Source organism: Anas acuta, chromosome Z (genome assembly GCF_963932015.1).
Source record: "Anas acuta chromosome Z, bAnaAcu1.1, whole genome shotgun sequence".
NCBI lineage: Eukaryota > Metazoa > Chordata > Aves > Anseriformes > Anatidae > Anas > Anas acuta.
The window spans coordinates 57,184,012-57,197,222 of NC_089017.1; positions in this window are offsets into that span (position 1 = coordinate 57,184,012).

Below are 13,211 nucleotides of genomic sequence, written 5' to 3' on the forward strand. Positions count from 1 at the left end.
GCAGACCTGAGAGCACCTTTCCATCTGCATGGCTTATGGCTTGTGTAGTATTTCATTGATTCTATAACCCTGAATTCTGAAATGAATTCTTACCTACATCTTTCTCTTTGCAGGTGTAATATAAAAGTATTATATAGCATTTTGAACTGAAAACAACTTTTTGGCATTGATGCAAAATGGTGGAGGAAAAGGTTACTCAGCATAGTTGCTTTGAATACTATATTAATACTGGCAAAACATTTTCTTTCCATCTACTTTGGTTTTCTGAGTTTTAATTTAAAACATTGTGCTTTTGAATGATAAGCTACGTATAAAGAAGGTAGAAGATAAACCTGGTCAATGAAAGTTTACCCAGTGTGCCTACTCAAAAACAGCAGAGATATTTTTCAGTTCAGTCACACTCTTGCAAATCCAAAATACACATACAGTTCTATACCTAATCTACAAACACATTTTCCAGTCATGTGCTCTGAATATATAACCATATTTAGAAGTCATTACTTGATATTAGTGTATTCCCTTACTCTAAAGATAACTGACTCGTAGTTATGATTTCCTCCCTGCTCCAAAAACTCAAAATATTTATATGTAAGGAGCTCGCTAACTTCCTTCATGAGTTCATATGACCTGGTTGCCCAAAATAGGAGGGTGAGCAGACTCAGTAATGCAGGAAATCTTCCCCAGTTCAATGTGTCCAAATGTTTAAGCTCTCTGGACTTCATAAGACTTTGAGAAAAGCTGAAATTTTTATGTGCCCTTTGAGTCGTTGCTGTATAAGAGCTTTAAAGGTTGCATAACAGTCTGTTTGCCAAGTAGTCACCACACCCATGTTACATTAACAGTGGGAAGAGAGCTACCCAAGACTGACAAATGTATCTGAAGAACATCCTAAAGTTGGATGGGAAAATATTTGTTGTTCTCATTTTACTGATGTTCATGGTGCAACACAGTGTATAAAAAAACAGGGAACATATTTCTTGAGTAAAGAGTCAATGCAGCCCTGGGTCCATTTCTTGCTGTGGTCTCCAGTAAATACACTTGGTTATTTCTTCCACACCCATGGTTAAAATTATCCCATTGCTTCCTAGTTGTTCAGTTCTTTCAGAAATTAGCCTGAGCAAGAAGCATTAGATTTTTCTATAATTATTTATTTATAATCTATTAACAAAAATTTTAAAAAGAACCAAAAAGCCCATGAAGACCCTAGAAAATAGTGGCAGGTCACTGACCTGCATCCTTACAGCCTGGAGGTCCAAAGGTCCCTCAGCATCCACTGTTATCCTTCAGAGCAGGGCTGATGCTCAGCCCTCACCTCTGTGAAAACAGGAATATTGACGTCTTGCCATAGAATCATAGAATATCCCAAGTTGGAAGGGACCCATAAGGATCATCGAGTCCAACTTCAGGCACCACATGGGTCTACACAAAAATGTCACCACAGCTTGGCATATCAGGGCAGCTTTCAGGTGGCCTAATGGTGTTTTGTTTATGTAGGAAACAAGTATTTAATTAGTAACAGAAAACTGGATGCATTTCATTTGTAATGTCTCAGCTGCTACTTCTCTGTCTCCTTGGAGGCCTGTTTCTGACGCCATGCAGTGGTGTATTGCCCCAAGGATTTGGCCATGGCTGCTTTCCCTTACATTTATTTTTAAAATGTCTGATAAATTCATAGGAGTTACTGTTGATGCACACTAACTACAGAGGAGACTAGCAAGAGACTGTCTCTATAAAGACATGTTTTTATATGCATTAGGTATTGAGTACAATTTATATGGAAATGTTTAGGGGCTTTCCCTCTCTACTTGTTTTATTAAAGCTTAATTAACTATGCAGATGAAATCCATTTGAAAATATACTCTCATCCTTCTAATGGAAAACAATGAGAAACTCAGTGATGATTAAATAACTCAAGATATGCATAATTAATAGCAAAACTTTTTTTTTTTTTTTTACAGACAACATTAATTTATGAAGTACTTCACAGTAAACATTCACTTTAAAAGGGCCTGAGAAAGAATAAGAATAATAAAAAAGGAGGTGAAAATGACATTCGTGAGGAGGTGTAGACATGCAGGATGTTATTGGCCAGAGATGGATAGGGGTGATACCATGGAGTAATGGACAGCATTAGTAAGAACTCATTCCAATAGGAAAATGATATGGTTTATGGTGTACTGGAATCAGATGGAAACGGACAGAAACTGTGGGCAGAGCAGCCAGTCAGAGTAGAGAGGCAGAGTCAAGCTCAGTTAAGGAGAATTTAAGTGGAAAGAGCCAATATGTGTTCTCACTCTCCAAAACAAATGAATTGTGCACAACAGAAAATTAATTGAGAATTTTTTTTAATATAATTTTGTGTGATTACATACACCTGCCCATGAGAAGCAGATGTGAATGACACAACTCTGTATATTATGCTTTTTAAATAGCTGCCTCTGGAAAGACTCATGTACTATGTAGCTCTACAAAATAGTCTCTCTTTCACTGCACCATTGTGACCCCAAATATTTGCTTTCTTTAAACAAACGAAAGAGAAGAAGAAAATCTCATCCTTTTCTCTCACCAGCCTAAGTCAAGAGTATCTGCAGGAGAATCCATGGAATTGCACTTATGCAAAACTGACAGTATCGTTTTCTAAATCTTTGGCTGTTGTAGTGTTGTGAGGATCATTTCAGTTCAGTGTGAAATTGTTCAGGGATGATTTCAGTGTTGTACTCTGTAAAAGGCTACCAGGCTTAGTGGCATATACAGTAAGTATCCATTTCAGTGGAACAGAAGGCAGAGGAGTGACATGTCATTCCCAGGTCTAGAGCCAGAACTGCCCTTCCCATGGGATTAGAGAAAACATACTTTTTCACATCCAAAAGTCTCCATAGCATATCTGCTCATTAATTTAAAGGCTTAAAGTATAACAAAACTTCAAACTGTGAACCTAGAAGAAACAAGTATAGTTTTCCTTTCATACAACTTCTCCAAAGCAATTAAAAAAGAAAATAACAGAAAGATGTGCTGCAAAATTAAAACAGAAGATTTTGGAAATGAATATATATAAATGTAAATAATACCCAAGAGTTTGCCCTGAAAACATGAAAATGTAATTCTGATTCTGGCTACTCTGAGTTTATAATGCCTGTGGGACAGTATGCTGCTGAAAAGCTGTGCAAATCTGTAAAAAAAAAAAAAAAAAAAAAAAAAAAAAAAAAAAAAAACTACCACCTATCATTTTTACCCTACCTCTGTCACATTTTCTGTTCTCAAACTGTGGATTAAACTGTTGATTATTGCATGTCTCTTTTGTGCTGTGTCTTTTACTACAGAACTGCAGCTAAAAGCCAATATTATATTAATTAATCATTTCACCGCTCACGGTGTAAAATCTTCAGAAATCGATCACTAATTTTTTAAACAGGAAAATAATTAGAGAAAATTGTACATAATGTATGTTTATACTGAAAACAAAACAGAAACAGATTTTTTTTTTACTCCCAGAGGTACATTCTAGAATGTTTTCCCCTTGTGATCCTCTGAGCTCATTCTACATGTCTTCCACTGTTTTCATAATGTGCAATTTACACTAAATTATGCAAACGAGGAGAAGACAGTAGAAATCCTGATGATGTTTTATCCCATTGAATCAAAACAATTTTTAAAGTATTTCCCACTTGAGGTGAATATAACTCACTGGTCTGTGCATTTTATGTGCCTCTTGCCATACCCAGTTTATTAAGGAAGCAAACCTGCTACACTCCCTATCTATTTTAAGTGGCTAAGATACACTTTCAGCTCCCCATTCACTTTGTTCAGTCTGCTGTGTCCAGCAAGATGATGGCTGCCCCAGAAAAAAGGGCTGACACAACAGCCTAGAGATGCAAGCCTTGCAGGTTTGGGGTGAGCTGCCTATCTTTGCACGTCTCTACCTATTCACTGCTGTGGATTCTGCATTTCTCTTCCCTTACATGTTGTAGTAAGGCCAAAGGCTACTAGAAATAACAACTCACTCCAATAACACTGTGTGTCTTTGATTCAATCTTGGTGCCCGTCAAGACAATTTAACAGATGGGCTAAAATGCCCAGTTACTCAATAGCACTCGCTTTTCACCTCTTACCAGTTAGAAAGGAGTCCAAATCAGATTAGCATTGTCTTAGACACTCAAGTAGGTACAGAACAGAAGAAGATCTCGGAGATACCGTGACTCAAAGCTTGAACTCTAAATTGTTTTCTACGTTAGTGAGTATGACACAGTGGGTAAGATCTCTTTACAAGAATAGTTCATAGCAAGGGGATGAGGCATAGATGAAATACCGGTAGCTTGCTAAAACAGGCAGAGAGCCATGAAAGCAGGCGGGCACATATTTCAAATGCAGCATAAGAGATAAAAACTAGCTGTAAGGTTACTACATCCCTACTCCAGTGCACATTCTTCCGCTTCCCAGTTACTCACCAACTGCCATGCATGCCACACAGAGATTTTTCTTGTGCCAGCTTAAAGATGTAATCTGAGATAAACTGGCTGTGAGTACTGCTCCACTTTCTTTACAGTGACTACATTAAATAATTCAAATTGCCTCTATGAAAGAGAGTGGGAGAGATAGTTGTTATTTGGTGGCAATAGAGTTAATTTTTCTCCCTATTATATAATCATAGAATTGTCCAATCATTTAGATTGGAAAAGACCTCTAAGATCATCTGGGCCAACCTTTAACCTAGCACTCCCACATCCACCATTAAACCATGTCACTAAGTACTACATCTATATATCTTTTGAAGACCTTCAGTCTTAGTCCAGTCATACACCAGCACAGAAACAATGAAACCATTAGGTTTCCACTAACATAAAACTGGTAGGAGGCAGTGGAAGGCTGAATCCATTCTGCTGATGAGAGCAGCTCAACTTCATGGAAAGTGGTTGAGGTGGCATCACTCACAGGAGAATGAGGTTGGATTTCTTCTATTGAAGATACTGTTTTCAGCTGCAAATCTATTTCCATTTAGTGTCATATAATGATAAAAATACTATCTATTCATATTTTACTTGAGCACTGACAAATCCACAAGTTTCTCTAGTTCAGGTATATTCAATTTTGAGTGTGAATATCACCTATACAAAAAACTCTTAATCTATGTTGAATGTTCAGTATTTACTTCACTCTGGATCTGGATACTCACTTTTAAGGTTATTACCTAGATAGAAAGTGCTAAACCTACAGCCAGATGCAAAAATTTAATGAAAGAAGGAAATTACCATTTTAACTTCTAAAAAGCCTTAGGAGCCTAAGTGAGAAGACCAAGCCTGAGTACTCACATACAATATAGGAGTTGCTAATGTAAAGAATTTATGTAGAAATAGCAACAACTACTGTATACATTGAAAGAAAAAGAAAAAAAAATAAAATTTGAGACTATAGTCCTGTCCACAGATTCAAAACCGGGATCATCACACCTGACTGAAAAGTTTCTAAGCTGGTCTAAACTTGTTCTTTCCAAGGACAGATAATAGGAGAGAGTATTGTCTCTGGAGACAGACACTGAATGACACTATTGCATTCACTGAATTCTTCTTTGCTGCTCTATTCTCTTTTAATTCCCACCCTCATCACTGTTGTACCTGAAGTTATTCCAAGAGCGCTCTAAGCAAGATGAACTACATCTGCGATGCATGTTTCATTATTTTATCCTCTCCCATCAGGTACAAAAGAAGACCTAGAAAAAAAAAAAAAAGGCATTCTGGCAGTAATGTGCATAAATGCTCTTGCTCCAGTAAAGTTCAAAGGAAGAAAGTGTAACTGTTTTCCTTTGGGCTCAAAAAAAAAAAAAAAAAAAGTCCAAGCACTGATGCAGATTGAGAGATTGAGATTGAGTGTCATTTAAAGAAATAAATAATCAAACAACTACAATAAGTAACAATAATTGTAGGATTTGTTTTCTTTAAAATGCAAAGGCCCTCAGCAAATTTGGAATTTAATAAATAAAAAGAGAAACACTAGAAAACAATTATTCAGTACTAACATGAAGTAAAGCGAAAACATTCACTGTGAGGGACTGATTTATAAAGAGCTCTCAGACACCCTTTTCACTGACATAATTCCAGGGTGTTTTTACTTGGCTGACATGACTTCCATGGAAAGGAGCCATAAAAGGAGAGAGCTGTACAGATCCTCTTCTGGAAAGGACAAACCCTCACTGTTGTGATTCACAGCAACCAACTTATTGAAGAGCACAGCATGTATTTGTGGATGAGAATGGTAGAGGAGTACTAATCCATCAATATTTATTCATCAGTAATTGGATATGAGAAAAGAAAAGAAAAGAAAAGAAAAGAAAAGAAAAGAAAAGAAAAGAAAAGAAAAGAAAAGAAAAGAAAAGAAAAGAAAAGAAAAGAAAAGAAAAGAAAAGAAAAGAAAAGAAAAGAAAAGAAAAGAAAAGAAAAGAAAAGAAAAGAAAAGAAAAGAAAAGAAAAGAAAAAAGAGAGTGGCAAAAAGAAACTTTTACTTCAAAAACAAAGAAAAATCTGATTTTGGAAAGTATTTCATTAAAAAATCAAGCAGAGCATTTTGTAAACATTGCTGCCATGGCGTGATATAGAAAAAGAACTCTCTCACTAGAGAAATGCCAAAAGATAATTTCAAAAGCAGTCACAATCTAAATTTTCATTGAGACATGATACTTTGAAAAAAAAAATTTCCCATTGGAAGACAATTTTCAGGAAGAAACCCCACTCCATTCTTACAAGTGGATACATTCCTACCTAAATTTAGTATTATTATGTATAGTCTGCTGAAGTTTAGATAAGCATGCAATGCCAGTTCTTCCCAAATTTAGGATAACATATTTGCAAATAAACAAATTCCAAAATTTCAAAAGGAGATCTTTCTGGGTGTCTAGGATTGTGCAAGTAGCAGCGACTTTTTTTTTTTTTTTTTTTTTAAGTCATGGCAGAGTAGGAAATTTCCCTAACTTCTATAATGACAAAAAGATTTCCCTTAACTTCTGTAAAGAGAAAAATAACGTGTCCAGCCACGCACTTTCCAGATAAAAATACTTTGTGACTTGAAGGCAAAGGAGATACGACTTTTGATATCCTGCAAAGACACCAGAGAAGCTAACTTAACAAATGCAGCTCATTTGAAAAATAAGGATTCTCTCTCTTAAACAGGAAAATGCATTCCCCATTGCAATAGAAAGTGAGCCACCTATTTTGCAGAATTTACCAACTAAAGAAGGACAATGAGAAAACTGACCAATAAACCCTACAAGCATGGGATATTATTTTACTTAAAGAGATACTAATCCTTGCTTTCACTGGACATCCTCAAAAGTGCACTGAAGTTAAATGGAATAATCCTGAGGACTTTTGGATCATCTGAATAATTATTTTCACAAATTCTTAAATGAAATTACCACAAAAAGGATAGGTAAAAAATAAAAGATCAGTCAGTCCCAAATTGCCCTTCAGAAACATTTTACCGTTCAGGCTTTATTTATGCCACTAATAAAAGTATAATCAACCTATATTAGGCAACATATTAAAATCTAATTAAAATATTTAATTTTGGCCTGCAAATTATAAGATGTAACCCCAGGAATGTGGAGATTAATATGGTTTATCTTATATGTTGGTGTATTTCTCTCTTTTTCCTAAAGGTCTTTCTGAAGACCTTCCTTTTCCTCTTAAACTTGCTCAGATTTGAATTAAATAGCCTGCTGCAAAATGTACAGCCATTGTTTCCCCCTCACTACCGACTACGTATATACATGGTTCAAGTATATATTGAAATACTTAAAATTTATCAATTATTAATTAATTAAAATGTTCTCCTCTTTGATTCTGCTAGACTTGTCAGAATTTTCAAAAAGGCATCTTCACAACTGACTTTAAAGGACATTGCTGAAATTTTTGCACCCAGGTAACAATTCAAGCTTTGAAATAATTGTTAACACAAGAGAAACTAACAAAGCTTTCAAATGTCTGATAAAAAAGTCAGTTCTTGGTTGCCCATCTTCCGCTCATTTCTTTCTTCCAAAACTATTATTTTACCAGTTTTTCTGTCAACACTTATTCTGATGTTACATAAATCATTAATTTATGAAGGAAAAGCAATCTCTAGAGAGAATACTGCAGTGTTGCTTTATAAGGAAGTGTTAAAGGGACGTAAACATGTTTATTTATTTATTTATTTATGATATCTTAATTTCATGAAATATTCTTACAAACTATTTACTGGCACATGAGGTAGTTTTCTGAGACAGAACCCCAAAATTCCAGAATAAAACCTACTTATAAGAAACTAGTTATTTGCAAAGAAGATTTGATTTTTTATTTATTTATTTGTTTTTGCTTGGAGTTTTCAGCAGTCTTCTTCAACTGGGCCAAAGCTAGTCCTAAAGTAACAATTGTTAGCATGCCAAAATCTTTGCAAATAAACCTACTGATATCCTGAAGTAACCAAACACTGAGAAGACCATGCAGATTAACTTCTTGCAGGAAATTCCATCCATCAGCCTTGGCATGTAAACTAGGGCACACAAAAATATGCTTATACTTGAGACGTAAGAACTGGGGAGGAAGTAAAAGTGTGAAATGCCACTGCCAAAACCATAACAGTTTAAATTCCTCTGCTAATTGCCATCCCTCTTACTCATAATATAAACAAATGGGAGAGTAGTGGTATCAGTGAGTTCAAACAAAAGACACTGGCTAGGAAAGATGCGTATGTTTTTCCTGCAGATAAAGTTAAAAGCACAGGCAGATCAACTGAGCCAAAACTTGTCTACTCAGACTGATTAGCTTTTAAGTGATCACATTTAAAAAGAAAAGGTAATAGAAGTAATAAAACTACCCAGAAATGTTTCACTACTATGTGCCTTTACACTATGTGCTGCATAGTTCCACAGCAATCAAAGTATTTTAAACTGTGATAATATTTTGATTCAAGAGGTTATGTTTGGGGTATGTTTAGAGGTTACTTGCTGTCAGCTGGCATTTGACTAGCTCCAGACATCTTCTCTCCATTAGCCAACTAAGATACTCTGTTGGAAAAAATCTTCATACATAAGTGTGCTACAATACACATCATGGTGTCTGGGGAGAAACTCTATTATCCTTTGGAGCAGAGAATAGGGAGCAATTTTGAAGAAAATATTAGCTCTGTTTTGGTTGGGCACTTTCTGGCAGTGCCTTGAAAGCAGCCGCTTACCATTCTGCATGTCCACTCTCTGCATCACATGGGGGAACACCTCTTCCTTGCCTAATTCAGAGACTGATACCATTTGTTTCACTCATAGCACGAACCGAAACACTCTGGAACATACAGCTTTCCTGCTCATGGTGGGATATGGTTGCTGGTCACAAGATTTGTTGCTATTACCATGCACTAAGTGAGCATGAACACCTGATGATGAACGCAAACTCCCATCACTTAGAAATAGAATGTTTAATACAAATCTTTATTTATTTATTTATTTAATTATTTTTATTAGCAGGACTGCATGGCTGTATCAGCAAACATTTCCTGCAAACAAAGCTAAATACCACCTCCACACTTCAGTGAGTCTTAGAGAACCTGCATTGTAAAGCAGTAAACAGTGCTGCTTCTACTGGGATTAAACCAGGTATTCATTCTTGATAGCTGCATATTTAACAGACATGGCACAGTGTTTCCTGAGCTCTTCAGGAGTACAGGACTCAAACCAGTTAACTTCCTTCCCTTCTGTCTGGCCTGATCGTATGTAGCTCATTGTTGGGCTGCTGCCCAAGGAGCCCTTAGTTAATTGAATATAATTACTCTGCATCCTACTTTCAAATGCTAATGTAGTTTCGCCTCTCCTTGTAATACAATACAACTGGAAGCCCCAACTGTTGTCTGGTAGATGTAATACTTTCCTCTTCAATACATTCACCTCTGTAATAACACAGCAGTTTGCTGGTTGTTCTTGATCTTTAAGTATAATGTACGGTGATGAGTAAATTAGTAATGAAAGGTAGTTAAAGGTGTTCTCTTAAAACATGGATGGTTCTTCACTGAAAGACAGATTTTATGAGCATTCAGCACTACTCTTTCTGTCATTACTCATCAATAAGTTAACAAGGCAGTCAATTAACATGTTCATCTTCACCTGAGATTGACAAGCTGTAGAGAGCAAAGAGGCAAAGGAGGATGCGTTTTCACTGAAACAGAATGCTCCAATATCAATAAATGTCTGTCAGGGCTGAGGGAGCTTGTAATCAGCTCAGAACATCTAGATAGTCAGTTTGTGTTGCATTGCCTCCTAAGAGCTTTTATGTGCCATTTTAAAAGGAGCAGGGTTGGAGTGTTTTGGTTTTTGTTTTGCCCCCCTTTCTCCCCCCACCTCTTTTTTATTTAACCAGATTGAAGGGCATGTTGTTTCAATTTGAACACTCAAAATAATTAGTTAAGGTGCTTTGAAAGGTAATGCTACACATACCCTACATGTAAATTAATAGGTCTGGTCTGAAAGCTTTCCTTCATTTCTTGTTATTGGTTGGTGGTTTTTATTGGTGGTGGTGGTGTGTTGTTTTTTTGTTTGTTTGTTTGTTTGTTTGTTTGTTTAATCTGGGGCTGAAGTGGTGTAGGTGAAGGTGGGGATGGGAATATCAGGAGAGAAAATGTTCTGAATCAAAATAATTCATAAAAATTTCACTTTTTTTTTCTGTGAAGTGATTTCTCAGCAATGTTTCTCAGACTTCTGAAGGACCTTCTTAAAATAGAAACCCTTCCAAAATACATTTGGAAATGGAAAAGTCATTGTTCAAAACTATTTACCTTTAAAGATGTTATTTGGAATGTTTTAAACAAATTTTTGGTAAAATGTGATTTTGAAATAAAAGAATGTGACAGTGTTTTAATACAAAATTTATTTCAATTAAAATATTGTGATTGGTTCTCCCAATGCATCACAGGTATTAGCAAACACCTAAAATACTTCTTTGCTTAGTCTGTTGTAAAGTATTCTGAGGATGATATTCACTTAAAAATGCATATGCACGCAATTTCTGATGCTAATAGAAATTGAGAAATTACTGTTGAATACATCAAAATCAAGATTTTGGGGAATACCTGGGAAATGCTTTTGCCAGCCCACACCTGTCAATCTTTACAAGGTATTTGGACAATGCCTTGAACAAATTTGGACAAATAATATGCTTTAACTTTTAGTTAGCCATGAACTGTCCTCTTCCAATTGAACTGTTCTGCTCTGTTCTCTTATATTCTATCAACTTAAAAATATCATACTGCATTAAATTCATTGTTTTCTGTATTCCAGTGTCAAATATCCAGGCTTGTTGTAAATGTTAATGTAAATATTACTGAAACATTTCAGCACTGGGTGGATAGGTCTCAGATAATAGGTTTAATCTTAAGCATGTGAGCATTTTAAATATAAGCATGTGTTTATGGGTCCTTCTGGATTGGGATCTAAAAATAGCAAAGATTAGGGACATTCTGATCTGGCAAATCTAGTCATGGTGCTTCAGCTCCAAACTCCAGCTCACAAACCAGCATATTAGCTTAAATCCCTAACTAAAAAGTGAGTTTGAATTAAGACAATAGCACACCAGCTTGGGTGGCTGTGGCATGAGTATGTCTCCCAGTCTGCCTGATCTCTGAGGAGGGCAATAGGCTCCCTCTCCCCTGCACATCCCCCCAGAAAAAAAAAAAAAAAAAAAAAAAAAAAAAAAGAGTCTTTAATGAACAGCCAGCGAAACAAGGAAACCACTTAGTTTACTGCAGCTGTTTCCTCAGTTGTCATAGGGGAATGTAGTTGGGGTGGTCACAAAAACTGACCTACACTCTCAGTAACATGTAATATAAAATTCATTTACTCAGCAAGATGGGCATAGTGGGTGGATAGTGACTTCTGCTCTAAATTTCTCTCCACAGACACACACACACACTGCATACTCACCCCAGCCCAGACCCCTGGCTGCTCTGTTCAGACTGCCATCAGGGTCCATGGTCAGGACACTCACCCACGTTGCCTAAGCAGACAGGTCCTGCCTGGCTACCCTGTACATAGCTTTTCCACCTTGCTCAGACCCTGACACTGTTGGATGCCTGTGTAGATGTTCTCCCCAGCATGGTCTACTGGTTTCGGTGTTTTTTACTTTATATAGAAGATTGTTGACATAAGGCACCAACAACCTTGCTAACAGCCTAGCCCTAGGCCAATGTAACTGACCTCCGGTCAGTTGGGGTATTAGAATAGAATTATTCTAATTATATGTATCAGGATGAGTCCAGAGGAGGGCTGCAAGGATGATCTAGGGGCTGGAACACCTATCCTATGAAGACAGGCTGACAGAGCTGGGTTTGTTCAGCCTGGAGAAGCCTCCAGGGAGACCTCATTGAGGCCTTCCAGTACCTGAAGGGGGCCAACAGGAAAGATGGGGAGGGACTTTTTGCCAGGGAGTGTGGTGAAAGAATGAGGGGGAATGATTTAAAGTAAAAGAAGTTAGATCTAGTTTAGATACAAGGAAGAAATTCTTTGTTTTGCGGGTGGTGAGGCGCTGGCACAGGCTGCCCAGAGGAGCTGTGGCTGCCCCGTCCCTGGAGGTGTTCAAGGCCAGGCTGGATGGGCCTTTGGGCAACCTGGTGTGGTGGAAGGTGTCCCTGCCCATGGCCGGGGGATTGGAATTGGATGATTTTAGTATTGCTTATATAAATACCAAAAGAAAAATGGTTGTACCTCATCCTTGTATAGCTTCCTCATCCTTGTATAGCTTCCACTACAAAATAAGAAAGAAAGCTGTGGCTTCTACATCAGTAATAAAAAAGTGATCAAATCAAACAGTTGTAGTGGTTGTGAGAGAAGAGAATGTTATCTTTTAACTTATAGTTATTTTATTTCACCAGTTTATTTCCCAAGCATCGCTACAGGTCTTCAGGCTTATCAGTCTCTAACACATTTATGACTCCACAAAGGTGTGTGTCCTACCTTTCAGCCTTTCCTCTAGACAGGATATAAGCCAAAAATAATAAGGTACTTAAAATAACACTATTTATTCTAGTGTTATTCTTAGAATAGTGTTATTCTTAGAATAACACTAGTAGAATAACCAAAGATGTCTTTTCCTACTTTACTTATCATTGCTCAGAAGAGTTAAGTCCTTCTTATTACTCAGCACCTTTCCCAAACCTCATGGTCTGATCAGAAGATAGGCTGGATGGTCTCAAAGTCATCTAGGTAG